The following is a 22,113-nucleotide window of genomic DNA, read 5'->3' on the forward strand; positions in this document are numbered from 1 at the left end:
TCTCTCTCTCTCTCTCTCTCTCTCTCTCTCTCTCTCTCTCTCTCTCTCTCTCTCTCTCCCCCCTTCCTGATTATCATGTGTGCCATTTTCCACCACACTTTTTCACCATGATGTTCAGCCTCACTTTGAGTCCTGAGGAATGGAGCCAGCTGTCTGTGAACTGAGGCTTCTGAAACCATAAGCCTCCAATAAACTTTTTTTTCCCTCTGAAATTTTTCTGGTCAGTCTTAGTCACAGCAGCAAAAAAGCTGCCTAAAATATATTACCAAACCTAGAATAGGAAAAGAAAGAAAGAAAGGAAGGAAGGAAGGAAGGAAGGAAGGAAGGAAGGAAGGAAGGAAGGGAGGGAGGGAGGGAAACCTCCTTAGTCTGATAAAGTATTAAATAAAAAATTGCTAAACTCATATTTAATTTTAAACTGTTCAAAGTATTTTCTTTAATAATAAAAAAGCAAGAATATTAAGCATTATTTGCCTTCAGCATGTTATATCATCATTCAACTTAAAATTCAGTCAACACTGCATCACCTTTAAGATAAAATTCAAGTAGAGGTCTCTGGGCGGCATGAGCTCTCACTGACCTATCCACCCTAATTTCTAGGTACTCTCAACATACCTCAATGGTTCTTCTCAACATTTCCTCTAAGGAACTTATCCTAGATAATTTATGGTTATCAGTTTGAAATTATTACATTTTTGATGGACATAATAGACATAATAATTATACATAATTATGGGGTACAATGTGAGATTTTCCTTCTTTAGTGATCAAATCAGAATAATTAGCATACCCATAACATTTATCATTCCTTAGGAAGGAAGATGGGAGGAGGTTAGTCAAAGAGTACAATATTATGGTTGGACAGGAGGAATAATTCTTGCTATTCTGTTGGACAGTAAGTTGACTATATTAATAAGAAATGAGTGAATTTTTTAGGAATGTCAGGAGAGGGAATGCTTAGCCACAACAGATGACTGTTTCTTCTTCCCTAAGCTCCAACCCTCCAGACCTGTTTGGAAATTCCCAACAAAGCTCAGCCTAACACACAGTTCTCATACTTCTGCATGTGCAGTCTTTATCACCCAGAACCTCTTGAAATCTCTGGCAATATTAAACCTGACACATCCTTAAAAAATACGTAGTTGTGTAAATGATGATGGAGGCAGTTCCCAAAGTGGTGTACCAAGTATCTTTTCATCATTAACTGAAATTTCACTTAATATAGCCTCCCACAATGTCCAAAGGATGGTAGTTATTTTGTTGCTAACTTTATGCCGTGTTTATTTTAAAAACAATTTACCATTTACAAATCTATTTTTAATTGTGAAAATGGAAGAAATCTCTATTCATTTACATTGTACATGATACTTTGTCTTTTCATCTGTGTTTTGCTGATAACCCTGATCACTCTTAACCTTTAATTATGAATTTTTGTTTCTCTTATTTCTCTTAAGTAAAAAGTACTTTTTCTACTCTGTTGTTATATATTTAAAATAGCATTTAAAATATAGCAGTCTCTCACTAAATAAATGTTTAATTTAAAAACTAATGAAACTAAAACAAACAAACAAAAGAAACAAACCAAAATCCCTACTGAAACAATAGGTAATACATGTTGCATAATTAATATCTTCAATGTGCTATGATAAGCACTGTACATGTAAAATTTAAGACACACACACACCTCACACACACACACCATTAGTAAGTAGATACTATTATTATCATCACTAAGCAGATGAAGAAACAGAGACTCAGAGAGATTTTAAAAAGCTTGGCCAAAATCACATGAGTATAATGACTAAAACCAGTGTTCCAGGTTGGCCGGTCACACAGTCAGTAAGCTTAGCTCCTATGTTATATATCCCAATAAATGGTCCTGTAAGAGAAGAAATGTTTGTGTCACAGTCTTTAACTTTGCAGTCAAGGCTTACTGTCTTGCTAGGCATGGTAGTACACGCTTGTAATCCCAACAGCTTAGTAGGCTGAAGCAGGAGCATCGCAAGTTCAAAGCCAGCCTCGGCAAAAGTGAGGCACTAAGCAACTCATTGATACCCTGTCTCTAAATAAAATACAAAAATTGGCTGAGGTTGTGGCTCAGTGGTTAAGTGCCCCTGAGTTTAATCCCTGATATCAAAACAAAAACAAACAAACAAAAAATACTTTCTTATTCTACTTTGGCTTCCATAACAAAGTTCTACATGTTAGGTGACTTAAAATAACAGAAATGTATTTCTCACAGTTCTGTGGGGTGCAAGTCCAAGATAAAGGTACTGGCAAAGTATTTTTCATTCTGAGACTGTTTTCCTTGGCATATTAGTGGCCACTGGGTCACGGTGTGCTGAAAATAACATTTTTGTTCCTGTGGGGCTGGTGGTGGGGACTGGAGGAAGCCCTTTAATGTCTGTTCTTTTAAGGGCATTACTCCTTGTAGACAAGGGCTCCATTCTCATGAACTTATATAAACCTAATGGCCTCCCCCCAAATCCCATGTCATTTGGGTTAGGGCTTCAACATAAATTTTGTGGAGACACATTCAGTTCATAATCCTTGTGGTAAATTAAAAAACTGAATCTTCAACCTAGTTCTGAAGCATCTCCATAGGAAAAAATTCAGGAAATTGCTTATTCTCATCCTTAATTTTCCAAACTATAAAAGTAGGGCTATTATAGGTTGATTTGAAAGTTGATTTCACCCTATTTTTCTATACTTTCCTAACTCAAACACCCCCTTGCACAGATTTCTTACCAACCTAACCAAAATGCTCTAATATCATCTCTATGAGTTTTCATTATATTTTCCCTCTTGGAAGCATTATTTATTTTTCTTGGCTTGTCTAGTTCTACTTCCCTTGAAGATACCATCTCAGTTCCTTCTATTCATTAAGGCCACTGATACAGTTTGAATCTTGAATGTCCACCAATAAGTCACATGTAAAATACTTGGTGTCCAGCCTGTGGTATTACTGGTGGAACTTTTAAGAGGTGGGGCCTAGTGGAAGGTCTTAGATTATGGAGGATGTGCCCTCAAAGGGGATTGTGGGAAATCTGTTCTCTTATTCTCTCATTATTATTAACAGCCAGAGGGTGAATTGTCTTCCTTTGCCATGTACTCCCTCTGTCATATACTGTGCTGCCATAGGCTCAAAGAAACAGGACCAATTCATTATGAACTGAGACCTCCAAATTTGTGATCCATAATAAATCTTTCATATTTATAAGCTGATTATCTCAGGCATTTTTTTCACAGTAATGGAAGCTAAGAGAGCCATCAACTGATACTAATACCTGTCTTCCTTAAGGGATGCAGCACTTTCTGTTTTGTTCTCTACTTATTTACTGCATGTTTTTGCCCCCAGTGGTATTTAAAATATAAATTCCTTAGGTTTAGAAACTATGATTTAATTTTTAAAATTTCTATATCAGCTACCATATCAATGGGCTCAGTATAAGAGCTTGTTTACATTTAATTGTTTATTTGGGAAGTGGGGGTGGGTTCTATGAGAAAACTTTAAGTATTTATGGGATTGTTTAGAGACTTTGGTGCTACATATCTAAAGCCAAGATATATCAGGAAATCAGAGTTAGGATGGATTGTGTTGACATAGACCTCATTGGATATCTTCTGTTAACAGGTAGATGATATGAGACTAATTGTTTTAATGTCTATTAAAACTGGCATTGCTTGAGAGAAAACTGGCTTCTCTTGCAGAATATAAAAAACAATACAGTCAACAAAACAAAAACAAAATTAGGCAACCTATAAACAAAGCAACAGCATAGCAATGACAAACCTCATCTGCATTGAAAAGTATCAGGAAAACTACAGTAAAAGCAGTGATAAGCACTGGTTTCCTTCCTCAAATTGTCTCTGAAGAGAGCTGTTTGCCAGGCTGGACTGTCTTAATGAGCTGGTTCTTGGGGCATTTCCTTTATAGTCTAGTCTCAGATACTGGTCCATGATTCATTGTCATATCTCAAGATACGATGTTTACCACCTCCTCTTGTCAATTTATTCTGGAATGATGATACCAAGAAAATACAAACCAAGAGAAAAGAACTTGCTCAACTTCGCTAGTTGCCCTTTCCCTCCTGCCTGCTTTGGGATTTCATTCCTTGGATTATCCTCTGTTATGGTTTGGATCTGGAATGTCCCCCAAAGGCTCATAAATTCAATGGGTCAGTCCCCATGTGGCAATATCTGAAGGTAGAGCATTTGGGAAATAATTAGACGATAAGGTCTCCAACTTCATCAGTGGATTAACCTATTCGATGGATTAATCATTTGAAGATGTGACATGGTTATAAGGAGTGGGTCATTTGAGGAATGACCTAAAAGCATTTATAATATCCCTGGTCCCTTCCACTCTTTCTCTCTCTTCTTACTAGCTCCCGTGCACTGAACAGCTTTCCTCTACCATGCTCTTCCACCATGGTATTTCTGCCTCTCCTCAGACCCAGAGCAGTGGAGCCAGGTAATCATGGACTGAAACCATGAGCTGAAATGAACTTTACCTCCTTAAGTTGTTTATGTCAGGCATTTGGGTTAGATTGATGAAAATTTAGCTAATACATCTCTTTATTTTAGGTGTATACTCCTCTCCCATCCTGTTTGTTCCCTAACATCATGCAAATATTTTTTTTAAAAAATCTGTTTCATCTTAACTTAAAAAAAATCTTGGGGCCACATTACCCCTGTTCCACCTCTTCTCATCTTCATTACCAAACTGCATTGGACATTAAACTGTATTTTCTATCTCTCTTTTCCTACCCCTCCTGGTCTAATTAACCAGTTGTGATCTAGTACATAATATCAGCACTACCCTGAAGTAATCAACAGTGCTCTCAAGGTCATTAAGCACAGTCTTTTCTTGTCAAATTCCATGAAAATTGAAAGTGGTTTTGAGGTCAGATGCTCTGGGTATAAATTCTAGCTCCTCCATTTACCAGCTGTTTGACTTTCTGCAGTTGCTTAAGTTTAAATCTCATTTTCCTCCTAGGTACAATGAATATCAGAAATCCTTCATCAGCGGATGGTCATGATGGTTAAATGAGGAACTGCATATAATGAATTCAGCTCAGCCCCTGTCTAACACGTGGCCATTCACTCAGGCTTCCAGTAGTAGACCTCTGCACCTTTGGATGCTGCTGCTGTCTTCCTCCTTCTTGACCTTCTGTCCACCCTTAGCTTTTAATGTTGTTGGTTGTTTCTGCAATGCTAATGATATTCTTCCCTAATGATTCTGAACAAATTGAGGAATATAATAGAAATCAAATCAAAATCAACATGTTAGCTTAATTGCAGATACAACTCTACTGGAGGCTTTACTCAGGGATATAATGAGACTTTCAGGACTTTCCCCGAAAAGTTTGGACCACATGAAATCACAGCCCCCTCTCACTCAGCCCGTTAAAGATTATACTTGCAAGCCTCCCTATTCTCCTACCTCTGCCTCATTGTGGGCAACTTGCTGCTTGCAGAAGGCAGGGTAGAAAGAAGAGGACCCTTTGCCTATAGTCATGATCCTGGAAGAGAAAGTCAGGGAAGGTTGGGTCACCCTTGCTCATCAATCTCTCCAAAGAGAGCAATGAGTGAGTGTGAAAGTTTCTGTCTTATAAGATAAGGTTGAAATACCAGGAGAGGAAGAAAATGATTTATCTTACCGTATTTGTCTGATTTTACTCTTACTTGCCTGGAATTCTTCAGAGCTTCTCTCTCTCTTTCCTTCTTTAAATGTTACTCTTTATTTGGAATTTATTTTAAGCCTTCTTCCCACCTCTGTATACACATACAGACAATATTCAGCCTTATACCCTCCCATGGTTTCAATTATCATTTACATGTTAATGACTGCAAAACTACAGTTTTATTGCTGTGTAACAAATCATTACAAATTTGTTTATTTATTAAGGAAAAAACAGATTTCTCAGTGTCTCTGGGTCAGGAGTCTGTGCATGAACTGGCAGCTTCTGGTACCCAGCCCATGGCACTATTGGTAGGTGGTGAAGTCTTTAAGAGGTGGGTCCTAATAGAAGGTCATAGGTCCTTTGGGCATGTCCTTGAAGGGAATCATGGGATTTTGGTGTCTTGATCTCTCTTTTGCATTTTGAACCAGGAATTGATGGTCTTCCTCTGACATACATTGACCAAAATTTACTGTGCCACCGAAGACCCCAAACAACTGGCTTTGGCAGCATCAAACTGTCTTCAGTGGCTGGAACTGTGATATTCCCTGAAGTTTGGGGTCTTCTTCCAGGTTCACTTAGTCTTTGGTGAAGTTTGGTTCTCTGTAACTATGTGATTGAGGTACCTGTATTCTTGCCAGCTGTCCATTAAAGACTATTCTCACCTCCTAGAGGGTATCCTCAGGTCCTTGCAAGTTGATGTCTTCCATAGGAACTTTCACAAACTACCAGCTTATTTCTCCAAGGCTTTCAGGAGACTCTTACTTTTTTTTTTTAGCAATGACCTGTTTCTCCTTTAAGGGTTCACTCAGGATAATGTCTTTTGATTAACTCAGAGTCAACTAATTAAAAATATACTCATGGAGGTGAAAGATCAGTGTATTTGCAAGTCCCTTTCAAACTTCAGGAAAAAATGATTATTTAGGACATGTACTCCAGGAGATGGAAATTGTAGGTATCAACTTATAATTCAACAAATGGGTCAATTATCCCTTTCTTCTTCCTGATAATTATACAATAAATGCCTCTGACTGGCTCCATTGGCATCTCAAAATAAACATAGCCAGACCTATGTTGTCTTTCTCCACTTTAGGTTCAGTAGAAGTCCATAAGGCTTTACCTTACCTGCCAGTTAAATTGAACCCCTCACAGAAAAGTAACCTCAAGTAGTTCATTTGGTCATGAGTAATTAATATCCATGGCGCAAAATGGAAGCCCAACAGCCTTGATATTCTAACCAAAGTTCAGGAACATGCGCATATCCTGAATTCAACCACATACAGGCAACATGAGAGAGAAATCAGCTGGCTGCCAGTGGGTTAGCACAAAGGTATAAAAATGTTTTTCATTTATAACAACAGTAAGTTAACCTATTTAAAACTGCTCTTGGAGGAAAATATTTCCTCATGACTATGGAAATTGTCTTTGTGAAAATTATCTTATTCCAAAAATTAAGACTTTAATATTAAGATGGCATAATTGATGCAGAGTAAAAGGAAAAATAACTCTAAATGTCCTTCGATATTCATATTAAAAACCATGTTAAATAAAAATTTAAATGAATCCTACCTCCATAAAAAATCAAATAAAAGAGTACTAAAATTTTTCTCTCATAATTTTTTTCTTTTCTAAGCCATTTTATTTAGTTGCTTATGAAATCTTATTCCATACGCATGATCTGCTGAGGAAGATTTTCCCATAACTTTTATGCTGTGCAGAAAATTTTTTTTATGTTTTTGAAGTAAGCTTTTTTGTTGTTGTTGAAATACAGCATGTTTTTACCTCTGTTCTGTTTTGTTTTTGCAAGTCATGGAAACACTAGTATGATAGCCTGTCTTTTACAGAAATTGTCCTGCTGGAGTCCTGATCTTGCAGCCACAGCTTGGGTCTGTCTGCTGTTGGTGCACTAGCAGGCAAAGCAAACTTGGGACTTGAGTCTCTGTAATACTCCTTCAAACTTCACTTAGCAGAAGCCATATTTTTTTTCCATGTTGCCCATCCATCGACACTCATATTTCAGACAAGGGTGTGGAAATTCTGGGGCTTCCATATGCTCAGGATGTACTGAAGCTGCCTCTAAAGGATGGGTCTAGGCAAACACAGAAGCAAGAAAAAGGTACTTACAAACCCAATGAAATCAGTGGACATTTGTTACATTTTACTGTGCTAATCCAATACTAGTCCCACATTCAGATCATTTTCTGTTTTTCTGTTTTTTCCACAGTTTCTAAGCAGGATGCCAACTCTGTAAGGAATGAGCCCTCAGACAATATAGCAATATAAATAGTCTATGTTAAAGGCATGTCTCACTTTGCCTGGTGGGTTGTTTTTCAGACATTCTATCTATATCAGAAATTTCCCAAATTTTGCTATTTTAAATGTAGTAGGTGTGACATAGTCTACAGGCAGCTGAGAATATCAGAGCACTGAGGAAATAATCCTTGAACAGAAATTATGAAGTCTGTATTTTACTATCCACTCTGATATTATCTAGTTATGTAAGCATAGCTTTGGACAAGTCACAACCTATAAAGACCTTCATTTAATTAACAGTCAGATGGGCAGTTCTAATAACTAGACTCCATCCATCTCTATAAATTATTTGACAAAGAATTAAATGTATACCTGTTGAGTAAATGTGGACTTGGAAATGTTAAGAGTGCATTAACATCATGACAACGCTATTTTCTTCACCATCTATTCTGGAATTGGTACTTTACCTAATTTGTTTTTCACCGAGCCAAAATATTAATGAAGCTATATTTCCTAATACTACAGAACTGTTTTTTTAAAAATCTATCTGGAACATAATGCCTTTTCCTCCACTTTTTCTTGCCGTGCTAGGGATCACACCATACCCTTGTGCATAATAGGCAAGCACATTATCCATGAGCCATCTCAGCCCTCTTCATTAAAATTCTTGATGCACAAAAATATTGTGACTTTAAGGAAAACCAAGAGCTGCAACACCCTGAAAATTTGGAAAGACTCCAGGGAAAAGATTTCCTGGAATGACAGGCAGATGGACACAGGGGCTATGACATTTCCCACACTAAGGTCAACATGCAATTATAAGACAGCAGGATGTGGTTATTTTGGTTTGAAAGTGGATTCTTTGTGGAAAAGCAGAGTGCTAAGAGGTGGTATTCTTTTCCTGAGTAAGCTGAGCTGTGTGGTCATCTAGCCTTATTCATAGCAAAAGCACAGGTCTCAGAGGGCATATAACTTCTTAGAATTGCACCTTACCTTATCATTAAGTTTATGACAATAAAATTCTTCTATGGTAAGTTAAAAACCATGTGTCAAATGCAATATCATAATTTATAATAACTAAGTTAATCAACAAGCATACATCTGGCAAGCACTATGTTCTGGCATTATATTAAGTTCTACAGATACTACAATAGTGGCAGAACTGCAAGCTACTGCCCCTGCCCAGGAACAGCTGATCACGTTAATACAACATTGCTGCAAATAAATATTTTAAGAGTGCAGAAAGAATAGATGAAATAACCTAATTCCATGAGATCTCAACAAAATTACTTATTCTCTCTTTGCATATATTATGCCATCTGATAAAAGGGCAATGATAATAATGCATACTTTTACAGTTATAGGCAATATTAAATGAATTAATACAGGAAAATTGCTCAGTAAATGTTACCCTTTATAATTAATTAGTTGTGACAAGATGTTTACATACATAAAGTAAAAACTGAAATTTTATAATAAAATTAAAAATTACCCATCATAGTTAAGTAGAAAACAGATGAATATATTAAAATGGTATATTGTGGGGGGTCTTTAAACCATAAATACAGCACCAAGTAAGAGATTCCTCAATATGGGCTGGAGTCCATGCTTGCATGGGGACTGGAAGGATGAGTGGGAGGTAGCTGGGCAAATGATATAATAAAATGGTAAGCTGCCAATGATTAAAACTTTTGTCAGTTTACACATAAGTAGTTGTGAATTCTAAGCAAACTTAAAGGTGTTATAGAAATCTACATATAGAGTATTCCAAAAAAAACATTGTTCTGTATAATATTTTCACATTATTGGGAATGCACCTCATGAGCACAGTTACCTTATTTTCAGAATGCTTGGAATTCAAACCACACCTTCCTCAACAATTTGGAAAAAAAGGAGAGTTATGATTTCCAAATAAGTTACAAAATTAATTTTTAGTAATATTAGATTGCATCCTAAGATTTATCCAGATATTCTCAAATATCTCAGAAATGCTCAAATATAAGTAAGATAAACTATAATGTGTTAATTATAATGTAATATGTTTTGAGGTCATTGCATACCCAGCAAGGGGATCAACTCTGAAGATATCAAAAGTGGTAAAGAAAATAGGATACATGAAGTGGACAAGGGACTATGAAAAGGTGATTATAATACTCTCAGGGTGACCATGAAGAATAAAGAGTTCTAATGTAGTAACATAAAAGAGAGTAATAACATGCAATGTATTACATCTGTATTTTTTCAAAATCTATTAGTTGTTGACTATGTCATGATTAAGTCCAGAAAAAAAAATTACAAATACACATATGCTCAGCCTCCTTGTCTAATTCAGACTACATAATTAAGTGGGTGATGTCTTTGTTAGAGAATAGAGGAAATTCAGAAAGAATACTCATGGCCACTGTGTCTATCAGGGCACAGAAAGAGCAAAGGGCTTTTTAGTGTAACAGCTATGCTGCCTGTATCACCTGCAACTGGAAACTCCTGATGTTTCCTGACAAGTCAGAAATGCTAGTCATTGGACAAGGTAAGTGGACAACTTAGCTAACTTTGGGTTCTGGCTAATATTGAACTCAAGCTGCAAGTAGGCTTCCCTGGATCATTTACACATCTTAATTCATAGCCAGAGAAATGTACAGGCACCATTGACCAAGCCCTGTTCTTTACTTCCTTCCCATGTGCATGTGCGTGTTCACACCAAAGTCATTTCTTATTCTGGTTCATGGAGAAATAATTGCAAGAGGTAGAGGGATTTCAAATTTGTTGCAAAAGGATGGATCTGTATTCAATTCCTGAAAGAATTGGCCTGTGTCTCCCCAGTATTACCCAGGGAAGAGACATGGATCTGTTGTTTCAGTCTCTGACAGAGAAGTTCACAATATTAGAGTAGGGATACTCCTCCAGGCTGAAATGAAATATTTTAAATGTCTATACATATATTCCATACTCTGGGCAATTTCTATTTTGCAATGAAAAATCTAAGCAAATACTTATTGAACATCTAATAGATCCCAGTGCTATATTTACGCTACAAAATTACGGAACAAATAAGATAAGGAAAGTGCATGCAGCCTGCTAAGCAGACTGTTAGAGAGGAGTGAGTCCCTTACCTGGAAAGGTACCTTGAGAACATATGGCACGGGCCCAGCGCAAAGCTAAGCAGTCAAAGAAGGCCTCCCTATGGATGTGTGTCTCAGCTGAAAGATGACAAGGGCCTAGCTGAGAGAAGGGGAAAGGACAGGACTAATAATATTTAGGCAGAGGGAGCACAGAGGACCAGAATGAGAAGTGGGAATGTGCTGTTCAAAAATTCCACTTCTAGAAAGGATTTGTCTCTTTGATTACAAATCCGCCTCCTGTGGGTTTGCTGTCTGCCTCTGGATACTGACCTATGTGGACATCATCAAATGTTTCATTTGCCCTCCAGCTTCTGTTTGGTTTGGTCAATAGGGAGGGAGCTTTGGCAGCTATCAGAGGGAAGGCGGAAAGTGAGTACAACCTATTAATCTCTAGTCTCCTTCCCTTTCTGTGGCTGCCTTGGCTGATTGCCGAAGTCACTGCTGTCTTCAGTGTGGTGCTCTCCATTTGCTTTTGCCTTTCCTGGTTCTTGTATCACATTCTCTTCCTCACTCCCTGCCTAAGGGAGGTTCTGTTACCACACCCAGGTTACTACATCAATCCTTAGAGATGCCCTATGCTTAACCATATCATTGTATGCAAATATCTTAATTTGAATGTGTCCTCTGTTCCCTCTTAGGATGCTGACAGCTACAGCTACAGAGTTAATTCTGTTCATAATAGCTACATGTCAATTTCCTAAAGCCAAATAAAAAGTCAGTTATATGATTCCTTTTCAACCAGGAGTGGCCATGTGATATAATTCAGGTCACTTGATGGAGTCCAATGTTGTAGAGGGGGTGGGAGACATCTAGAAATGTTCTTAAAATTGATCAGCCTCAGTTTGTTTGCCTGTTTATTTAGCCCTTTAATTTCTTTTTTCATGGACAATGGGCACAATGTTCACATTTTGAATAAGAGAATGAAAGTCACATGCTAAAGATGCAGGAGCAGAAAGCTAAGGAACCCGAGAGCCTAAGGCACTGAAGTAGTCATGGTACTAGCCCTGGTCTTTTGGCTTCTAGATGACTCATTGCATACTAAAAATACATAAATGAGTCACTGTGGTTGATTTCTGTCACATGTAGCCAATGCATTCTAACTGATACTTAGGATTTTTCTCCATTTCTACTTGTTTGATGCTGTCTATTTATATAACCTTCCTGACTTTTCTGCTCTAGTGTCTCAAGTTTGGAATTCTGTCTCTTGGCTTCTCTAGCTTTTGACAGCATTTCTGTTCCATTTCCTATTTCCAGACCCCTGGATCTTATACCTTTGCAGACTACCCACCTAGAAACTTGACCACTTTTCTTCACCCCAGAATACTTTCCGGTAGTACTATTTTGTGCTCAGCCCTTGGAAGTAGCTCCAAAAGTCTAGACTCTGGGGAGAAAGTGGTATACAGCAAGCTAATGTAGTAATATTTGGAGTTGGATTCCAAGCAGCTGGGTTTTGTTCTCTATTCCTTTTTGCTTTGACCAGTAGCACATTTAATCATCTCTCTTGGAGTCAGACCTTGTTATTTTAAAAATATGATAAATTAGCTGTCCTTTGGACATAGAGTTATTATGAGATTCAAAATCAAATAAATTTTTTTTTCAATTTTGAAGAAATTGAACCCAACAGTTTGCATAATAATGTAGAGATTATTACTGGAATCTTGGAGAGACAAAGCTAGAACATTGGGCAAAAGCCAGGAGAACTGGGTGATTATGAGCCCAGAGAAGTCACTTAAACTTCTGGTACTTCAGGGTTGCCAGTAGCCAAACAGTGATATTATGAATATTGTGTACCTCACAGGGTCTCAGGATAGACCATCATAACCAAGGCACTTGATTGTTTTGGTCTTAGCTCATTATAAGATATGAAGAATATACAAAATAAAATTATTTCAGAAACTACCTGCCTATTGTTGTAGAATAAAAGAATCTGGAAATGTCTTGCAATGCAGTTTATTTCCTCCTATGGAACTAGGGGGGAAAATGAAGCATTTGGCAGTTATTTCCTTTTGTCTGTATCTGGCTTTCTCTCCATTTCATTCAGTACTTTCTCTACCCGACCAAAATCACAGGTAATTAACCTTCATCTACTAAGTCACTGAAGTACTGTGCACTCTTCCTTCAAGAATTAATTTCAGAAATGAATCTCTATATAAATTTTCCTGCAAATAAGCAGTGAACTCCTGCAAGTTGCCTACTGAAAGGACTTGGTAGAAGTGGGTATTCATATATGCATGTACACACACAGATACACACACACAATGTTTAGTGCACCAGGGTGTGATTAAAATTAAAAAATGAGTGACAGAAGTTTTAGAGCACAATGCAAGGGCTGCACTTCCTGGATTTGAATCTCATCTCTGCAATTTCCACTTACATGACCTTGAGCAAGTTATTTGACCTCCTCATACTTCAGTTTTTCTTTAAAAAATAAAATAGGAATATTGAAAGTTTGTTGTAAAGATTAAATTACATTATAGACAAAATGCTTAGAATAGTACTTGGCGCATTATAAGATTACATGGGATCTTTCTCAGCAGACCAGGGTTACAAACTCAGAGACCTACAGGAGAATCAGATAGATAATAGAAGGTGAGGTGGGTCCTTTGGAGATTGGAACAGCTGGAAACTTCAGGGCCCCATCCAGGTGGCAATTGCTACTCAGCTCTACTCCATAATTACTGAAGTGGGGGATTTGGTTATGTGTTCCAGATGATTCCATTGTTTAAGAAAAATTACAAATTGGATTTTATTTGGATTTTTAAATATTGACAACTAAAAACTTTGAAACACTGCATCCACACCAAACAATCTATGGCTGACTGCTGAATTCAGCCTACAAGCTTTTAGTTCACCATATTACATTCAAGAAATTCATAGCAGATGGACGTCTATAACTCTGTCCTGTAATTTCATGTATGGATTTGTACATGCTGGGTTGCCGACCTTGGAAAAGTTGGCTTGAGCCAGCATTACATTTAGATCTTGAATGTGAATAAAATGTTTGAGGGAAGAGGGAAGTGAGAACCTCTGTACCAATACTTGACAAATATGATCTTATTATCTTCTCTCAATGATGTATGGGCTGAGTGTGGTCATCCTGGTTTCCCAGGAGGGAGAATTGAGACTCAGGGACACTAAACAATTTTTCCAGGTTTACAAAACCATGGTTGGCTGCCGCGACCCCTCGCCGGCAAGGGAAAACACGACACAGGATTCTTCCTTCAGCAGTTTATTCAGGCCTTGATTCATGTATCATCTTCTAGTGACCCGTCGCCGAGCGCCCAAGCACAGCCTAATAAAGCCTCCAGCATACCAATCCTAAGCTGCCACGTGGACCTTTCTCATAGGGTGGTAAGGGATTGCGTGCCAATTCTCCATATTAGGAGTTGTTTATCACAGGCCACAGTGGAAGCCGGCGCCATCTTCTAATGGCGGCCACGGTCCAATTAGAACGGCTCACCACAGTTGGCAAAACTGGTTTACATTCAGATCTGTCTGACACCAAAGCCCATATTGTTTTTTTGTTATCATTTTTATGGACAAATTTTAGTTGCTTTTATCTATGAGGTGAAAAATGGTGTTATGATTTTAACATAATGTAGAAAGATTAAATCAAGTTAATTAATACTTTCATCATCTCAAATGTCTAATTTTTTTGTCTTCAAAACATTTGAAATTTGTTCTCCTAAAAGTATTTGCATGTAGAATATTCAATTATTAGTTAAATTCACTATAAAATTCTCATATTATCTAACAATTCTACTTCTGGGTATCTAGAAGATTTTAAATCAATTTGTTGAAGAGATATATGAACCCCTGTGTTCACTGCAGCTGTATTCACAATGGCCAAGTGTCCATGGTATAGAATGGTTTTAACAAACGTAGTCTACAAACATAATGGAATGCTAGAGACCTTAAAGAGGATAAATTCTGTCTCTGGAAAAACATGATTGAAATTGGAGAACATTATGCTAAGTGAGGTTGCATCAAACATAGGGAGATAAACACTGCATGTTTTTACTTATTTGTGGATTCTAAACAAATGAACGTACAGAAGCAGAGAGTTCAAAGGTAGTTAGCAGAGGCTGGAGAAGAAGAAATGGAGAGATGATGGAGGAAAAATAAACTTCTTTTATTCTCTTTTTTTGAGATCAAAGCCCATATTCTTGACCACTTTTTAAAACTACTCTCAATTATGCTAAAGAAATGAAGATAATGTTAGCCACTAATGTAAAGGATAATTAACCAAATAATAGATTATTTCTCACTCATGTAACACCTCAAATTATCTATCTGTTCAGAGGACATCCTCTGTCTAATCATTCAGGGACATGCTCATTCCATCTTCTAGTTCAATCTTCTACATGTGGTTTCCAAAGAGAAGAATATGGGGAGAGAGCAAAATAGTGTATTACAGAGGGATTTATGGTTGGGGCAAGATGCACATCACAACCAATCACATGTTATGTCCCCAGTCCGGTTACACTACTTTGCATGGCAAAAGAGTAGGCTCAGAAATATCACCTAGTTATGATCTCAAATGGGAGAGGAAACAGGTTTTATAAACAACTAAAAGTCTCTGCTACAGAGGTTAGAATGTCAATATTCCCGTCCAAAAAACAGTATGTTTTAATCACCTAGTGATTAAAAGTGCATTCTTCCTTGCGGAGCCTTTAAAATTAGATGACAGGATATTTTCAGCTTTTTTTTTTTTGATCCATAAGATAATGATGAAGTCTCACAAATAGCTATTTTCTTAAGAACATGTTTGGCTTCTTCTGTATTAATGTGTTACAGAGGCCATTTCTTTCTGATAGTTTGTACCCTTAAAAAAGTTACTACGTGGACATTCCTTTAAATCCTATAATCCATCATCAATAGTAGTATTAAGTAGTAACTCCCACACTTAAATTGAATTTTAGTGCTCTCCATTAACGGTCCACGAGAGAGAAATGACAAATAATTTCATGGCTCAAGAGCAACAGACAGATGAGTTCAGCAAAAAGAGGGCCTGGTATCAGCAGGGGGTGAACACAATGTGTAGCCTTCCAATTAAGAGCATTTGCTTCCTATCTTTCTAATTGCACAATTTAGTAACACTAAGGGTCATTAGCACATCTTCAGATGAACATGTAGCTAGCCATTTTCCTGGGTTAAGAAGTCTTTTTGCTATTGTTTTTAGTTACCACACATTTTACAACAGAAGGGACCAGAACCTTGGAAGCTGAAATTCTTTGTTGCAAGATATGAACTAATTTCTCCCGTCTCATTTAAAAGGAAGATATTCTAGGGTAATTTTTTTCTTCCCTTGAGATTTCTCTTTCCTTTTAAACTCTTCAAAGAAGGATAGCCCATTAACCTCAGTTTATTGGAAAGATGTGTAAATGCATCAGGGATTTGGCTTCCTCACACAATGTCTCTTTAATGCATGGAACATCCCCCTAGGACACTGTCTGCCCTCAGTACTCAGTACAGCTGCCTCTGCCTTAGCCACTGTAGAAAAGGAGGGCAGTCTTATATAATCTCTGCCTAGGGGCTTCTGTGGAAAGGACAAACTGGTAATACTATGGAGTTCTTTGTCTCTTGGAACAAACATCTACTCAAAATACAAGGACATCTCCTCCTTAACTTGCTGGCCCTTGGCCATCAAATATTTCATACCACCATGTATGAAAACGAAATCTGAGATACAAAGAAGTCTTGTTTCTTTTTTTTTTTCTTTAGCAATGGAAGTAAAGAAACTTCTTTTCTGCTGTCCCTGTGAATCTTCTAAGAAACTATTCCCTTCATCATCTGAAGCCTCTAGAGAGAGGTTACAATTTCACCAAGGGCCTCAGAGGTCTGCACTACTAGTTTACTAATTCCTTCAGCAGAAAATCAGGTCACCTCCTCCAGAGTACACCAAACACCATCAGAGAAAGCTTCAGGACCATATTGCTCTGCTGCTTTACTCACCCTGAGAAGACCCAGAGGTCTGACTTGGGATATATGATAACATACCTTGGAAAATCCAAGGAACAGTGTCTTCTCAACCTCTTCAGAGCACTTATGCAGACATCTAATCATCTGTGCCACCCAGAAACTAAATCCATAACTCACTCTAGGAAAAACTAGACCACCAGTGATGCTTATATAATACTTACTACATGCCAGCCTTGTTCTCAGCTTTGTATTAAACTTATAAATAAAAAATCTTCCACAATAATTAATTTTTAAACATTAAACTCCCCTCTCTGCCAATTTAGCACAAATTTATTCATTTGAAAGACTCATTCTCTTAACAAACCAATATGGTTTGATGTAATTGATAAACCACTCATGATGCCTGATCTCAGCAGAAGCCTATCATGTACATCTAGGTGAGAGACACTGCAATTCCCTTGAGGGGAGGGACAGTTCCACTCTAGCTGGAGACTCAGATATGTAAACAGACCATTGGTATACCTGTCACAGTAAAGTTATGGTGCAACGATACATAAGAAATTTGTTTTCCTGAGAGATAATTCCCATCCTCTTTATTAACAAATAAAAACTTCTTCTCCACCTAAATTCTCATCAAAACTTATCAGATTGGTGATTCAGGTATCTGTTAATTCCATACATCTTTTCATTGGAATAATTGTCTTTATTTGTCATTTCCTTTTATTTTTTCCTAAAAACTACATGTTTTGTGCTATCCCAGATTTCAAATCCATCACACCCCTGAAAAATGTAACCATGTTGCTGATACCAATTGGTGTTATTTAGTAAGATTTTTCAACCTGTCAGAAAAATTACTGACTTTGCTATTCTCCCATTCTCCCTGAATTGAGTCATTTGTCAATTTATTATTGAGTTGTAAGTGCTCTTTTTATATTCTAGATACAAGTCCATCATATATATAATATATATGATATTTATATTGATTTGTGATATATATACATACATGTGCATATATATATATATATATATATATATATATATATATATATAAAATATTTTCTCCCATTCTTTAAGCTTCTCTTTCTTTCTCTTCCTTGAAGATAGTCCTTGAAACATGTTGCATTTGACAAGGTCCAACTTTCTATTTTAGTCATTTCCACTTTTGTGTTATATCTAAAAAGTCTTTGATTAATTCTAGAGCAACATTTTAACCCTATGTTTGTTTTGAGGAGTTTTATATATTTTTGAGTTATTAATTTTGTATGATATGAGAAAGGGATCAAAACATTTTTCTTTTGAATGTGTATGTCTACCTATTTAATCCCAATTTGTTCAAAATAATTATCTTTATCCCACTGAATTATCTTTGTACCCTTTGTTAAAAACCAAATTAGTGTAATATAAGGAATTATTTATGAATTCTCAATTCTATACTATTGGTCTCTATATATTTATCCTCATAACAGTATCATATTGCTTTGATTACTGTAGATTTGTAATAAATTTTGAAATCTGAAAGAGTTCTAGTTTGTTTAGTTCACCGTAACAACCTACCATATACTGGGTGGCCTATAAATAACAATAAAACATTTTTTTTACAGTTTTGGAGACTTGAAAGTCCAAGGTGCCAGCAGATTCAGATTCTGGTAAGGGCTGGATTTTATATAGATGGCTGTCTTATCACTGCATCTTCTCAAGATGCAAGAGGTGGAGAATATCTGGAGTGCCTCTTATGAAGACATTCATTTCTATTTATAAAAACTCTGCATTATAATCTATCATCCTTTGAAGCTCTCATCTCCTAATATTATCACCTAATATTAATCATATCCTAATATTGGTTAGGATTTCAACATCTGAATTGAGGATGGGTACAAAAATAGTTCATTGCAGAAAGTATGGATTTTTCAATTATTGTCTTCATTTTTAAATACATTTGGGCTATTCTTTTTGCCTTGAATTGCCAATGTATATTATTGGGCTCAACCTATCTCTTTAACAAATAGCCTGGGACTAATAGAGGTTTATATGCAAAAGAATGGAAATAGTCCCTTATCTAAAATCATACACAATTATTAGCTCAAAATACTTAACCTAAATATAAGAATTAAAATTATAAAAGCCTGAGAAGAAAACATATGGGTAAATATATATGACATTGTGACATTGTACTTGGCAGTGGTTTCAATGGCAATGGTTTCTGAGAGATAAGATCAAAAGCACAAGTTACAAAAAAGGTACCCTTCAGCAGATGAATGGATAAAGAAATTGTGGCATACATACATAAAGGAATATTAATTAGTCATAAAAAGAAACAAACTTATGGCATTTGCCAGTAAATGGATGGAATCTGAGACTATCATGCTAAGTAAAATAAACCAATCCCAAAAGAGCAAAGGCGGAATGTTTTTTCTGACATGCAGATGCTAAGTCATAATAAGGGGATGGGTAGGGAAGAATAGAAGTACTTTGGATTAGACAAAGGGGAATGAAGGGAAGGGTGGGGGAATAGGAATAGGAAAGATAGTAAAATGAATTGGACATTACTTTCCTATGTGCATATTATGATTTTATGATCAATGTCATTCTACATCATGTACAATCAGAAGAATGAGAAGTTATATTCCATATATGTATAATATGGCAAAATATATGCTACTGTCATGTGTAACTAATCAGAACAAATCAAAAAAATGTAATAATACATAAATTGATCTTAAAACTTATAAGGTCTGGACAGAAAACAGCTAATCATGAGAGTGAAATGATAATCCACAGAATGGGACAAAATATTTACAAATCACATGGGTTAAAGTCCTAGTATCCATAATACATAAAGAACTCTTTACAACACAAAAATGAAACCCAATTAAAAAATAAGTAACAAATCTGAATAAACATTTCCCTCAGAGAAGACATAAGAATGGTCAATTAACAAGTGAAAAGATATTCAATATTATTAGTCACTAGAGAAATAAAACAAAATCCAAAATAACACTTCACACCTACTAGAGTAAAATCAATACTACCACCACAACAAAAATACACACCAAACTCAGAAAATAACAGGGGATGGAAAGGTTGTGGATATATAGGAGACTTCATTCGTTGCCAGTAGGAAAGTAAAAAGATACAGTTGCTTTGGAAACATGTTGGTGGTACCTCAAAACATGAATGATAGAACTGCCATATGACCTAGTAATTCTGCTCCTTGGTATACTACAAATGACTGAAAGCAGGTAATGAAGCAAATATTTATATAGGCATATTCATAGTAGCATAATTCATAATAGATAAAGAGTGGAAACAATCTTTGCCATCAATAGGTGAGTGGATAAACAAAATATTATATATGTATATGGATAATCTGTGCCATAAAAAGGAATAAAATTCTAAAACAAGAATGTTCACCTTCACCAGTTTTATTCAACATAGTTCTGCAAGTCTTAGCCAGAGCTAAAAAATAAAGAGAAAGACATAAAGGACATCTAAACTGACAAGTAGGAAATTAAATTATCCAGATGGCAAATGATATGATCTTACACAATAAAACCTTAAAGATTTCACCTAAAAAACTATTGTAACTATTGTAATGAATTCAATAAAAGTGCAGAACACAACATTATTACACACACACATACACACACACACAGTAGTAGGAGTTCTATATAGCAAAAATGACCTAGCTCAATAAGAAATTAGAAAACAATAGTATTCATGATAGCCACAAAAAATACCTGGGAATAAATTTAACCAAGGAAGAAAAGATTTCTGTAATAAAAACTATTTTAAAAAATCGATGGAAAAAAATACTGTGGAGGACACAAAAATTGCAAAGGCATCCCATGTTCATGGATTGGAAGAATTGATATTGTTAAAATGTCCATACTGTTCAAAGTAATTTATAGTAATCAATGAAATATCTATCAAAAAGACAATGATACTTTTCATGTAAATAGAAAATAAATTGCAAAATTCATATGGAATCACAAGACCCAGCACAGTCAAGGTGATCCTAAGGCAATGGAACAACACCGGGGGTATCACAATATCTGACTTCATAACATCTTGCAAAGCTATAGTATCAAAACAGTGTGCTACTGGCATAAAAATAAACGCAGAGAAAAGTGAAATAGAAGAGAAAAATTAAGAAATTAAATTTTGTAGTTACATCCAACTGATTTTCCACAAAGAACATATATTGAAGAAAGGATAGTCTCTTCAATAAATAGTGCTGGGAAAATGAGATTCATAAGAAGAAGGATACTAGTCTCCTCTCACCATACCCCCAAATCAATTAAAAATGGATCAAATACCTGAAACTATAAAATTACTAGAAGAAAACAAAGGAAACACTTGTGACATTGGTACAGGTAAAGATTTTGTAGTTAAGACACAAAGGCAGAGGAAATAAAAGCAAAAGCAAAATTAGACAAAGGAGGCTGTAGAAAATTATGAAGCTTCTACACAGAGAAGGAAACAATCAGCAGATTGAAAAGATCACCTACAGAATGAAATAATGCAATTATACATCTGACAAGGTATTAAGATCTATAATATATAAGAGTTGAAAAATTTGCAACAGCAAAACAAAAGACAAAAATCAACAATTCAATTTGAAAGTGGGAAAAAAAACCCATGAAGATATTTTTTAGAAGACATACAGGCTGCTAAGAAGTTTATGAAAAAAATGTTCAACATCCCTAATCAAGGAAATAAAAATCAAAACCACAATGAGCCAGGCATGGTGTCACACAGCTGAAATCCCAGACTGAAGCAGGAGGATAGCGAGTTTAAAAGCCAGCCAAAATTTACAGTTAGATGGAAGAATTAGTTCTAATGTTCTATAGCACAGTAGAATAACTGTAATCCATAACAATTTATTATCTATTTCAAAATAATTAGAAGAAAAGAATTCATAGTATTTAAGGAGATGAAAATGCCAATTACCCTTCTTTGAGCATTGCTCATGTATACATGTATAGAATTGTGATACTGTACCCCATAAATAAATACAAATATTGTATATCAATTAACACAAATGAACAAAATTCTGAATAGACCCTAGAACATGAATAAATTTTTAAGATAAATGTTAAGTACAACAAGCCAAACACAAAAATCCACATAGTGTG

The sequence above is a fragment of the Marmota marmota genome, unplaced genomic scaffold, assembly GCF_001458135.2.
Source record: "Marmota marmota marmota unplaced genomic scaffold, marMar, whole genome shotgun sequence".
NCBI classification, from domain to species: domain Eukaryota; kingdom Metazoa; phylum Chordata; class Mammalia; order Rodentia; family Sciuridae; genus Marmota; species Marmota marmota.